Here is a 1,961-nt window from a genome sequence, read left to right as displayed (position 1 = left end):
GCGGGGGAGGGGGTGGGATTGCTTCTCTGCTGCCTCCAGCCTGTCGGTCCCTTTGTTTCAGAGCCTTCTTTCAGCTCCTCCGCCATTCAGCCATCCGCCTTTAGAGATTGCTTAGGCTGTGCTAATTATCGCCTATTTTCTTTATCCTGAGATCTGGCAAACATTTCGATTTGTACATACCATCAGCATTCTTTAGGCAGAATCTGAAGGCATCCCAATAGGTGTATTTGGTCCTGACAGATACCCAGCCAGTGCAGGACTTTGTTTCTGAAAATGACTGGAAGCAGATGTGTAAGGCAAGAACAATAAGGCAAAAATGTGATGATACTTCACCAGGATATGCTGAGCATCTGGTGATTTGCAGGTTAAGGGCTTCCTGGTCTAGGATAGAGATGTAACGAGAAATTATTATTTTTGTTCAGTTTCCATGGTATCATTTTTTCCCACTTGATTCTAGCATGGTGTCTTCGTTGCCTCTCCTCGGTAGTGGGTACTGCTAGAGATGATAAATCATCATTTTCTTACCTCCTTTTCTCTTTGTTTCCTTTAAGCAGGAGTAGATAGCATGTGCCTGTAATGGAAGCTAATCCTTTTCCTTAGTCTTGAGGCTTTGATTGTGTGTGCTATTCTTTTGCTTATCACAGTAGTGGAGTTGGCAACCACTAAATATGATATGTTGGCCAGATTAGTAAATATGTTTGTATCTCCACAGGGAGTCTTCGTGTTGGAGGACATGTCACCGATCCATATTGCCAAGAGCAGGCACTGCACATTTTTAGGAAGCGTAAAAGGGGAAAAAAGCAAAATGCATATTGTCACTATTATCCAAATGATCTTGCTGCTGTTCTGCAGGACCAGAAGAGCTTAAATAGCGTTATTGGAATAAGAAATAAGGAAGCTCCTGTTTTTAACATTAGAGCCATGATAGACCAGTCCTTCCACTCCATTTCGTATTCCCTACAGAAGCTCTTAACAAAGTAAATGGAGTTTGCAATTGCTCTTCAGCACACCAGGGTTAAGAGCAACGTGCCTTGCACAGTATGTCCTCACATGTCAGTGCAGTGAATTTTATGCTGGAAAACTGTTAAAACCCTTTACAGTCGATTCTAAGCCTGTGTTTTTAGGTTTGCATGTTTCTGGGGTGAAACGTTAGGTGGAAATGCTTTGAACATACTTTGCAAAATACAGTACTCCTGGTTTGTGCTGCCTTCAAAGGTGCTTTTGTGATAAAATTTTCCCCCTGTATCTGGTGCAGGGAATGCTGGCAGAGGGAGCTGAGGGAATTACAGTGCCTAGTTGTAGCGGAATGGATTGCTTTCCCGCTGACGACAGCGGTGTTGCTGAGCGGGCAGCTAGCATTCTGGGTGGAAGGAAGAACACGGAATTGATTTGTTTGCATCTGTCCAGCATGGCAAGATCCAAGTGTACGTTATATAGGGCATTTATCACTGGAGGTGATGCCAGTTTCTTAAAAGATGAGTGGAGGGAGGGAATCAGAAGATGGGTGCTTTGCCTGCTTAAAGGCTGTGAGGCTGAGCGCCGAGTGCAGGATTTTTAGGCTCACCAGAACAGCACTACTGCAGTGTATTTTAAGCATCAGGCCAGCCTCTTGTATTTTAAAGTGGTCCCATCTCTTATCCTTTTTCTCATGGATTCTGGAGTCCCTATAATATTCGGAACATGTAATACTGTCATTTTTCACCATTCCATGGTCATACTTGGTGAACAGCTTGAGTCAAAGTTCCCCAAACAGAAGTTATGTGGCTTGGTTTTGGTTTTTTAACTTCCTCCTAAGAATTTCTCAGATTCACCCTTTTGGTTTGGCATTGCAGCTGCAGTGCTACTCCCCCCCACTTTCAGCTGTGAAAAAAAATGCCTTTATTGTGCAGTTTCCTCGCAAGCACTTTCTTAAGGCTCCCCTCTCCCTGGAGAGCAGGGCTTTCCGGCCGCCGCACCGGCGA

The sequence above is a fragment of the Eurypyga helias genome, unplaced genomic scaffold (assembly GCF_000690775.1).
Source record: "Eurypyga helias isolate BGI_N326 unplaced genomic scaffold, ASM69077v1 scaffold1736, whole genome shotgun sequence".
In the NCBI taxonomy this organism is placed as follows: Eukaryota; Metazoa; Chordata; class Aves; order Eurypygiformes; family Eurypygidae; genus Eurypyga; species Eurypyga helias.
The sequence above is the reverse complement of the archived record's forward strand: the minus strand, read 5'-3'. Positions refer to the sequence as shown.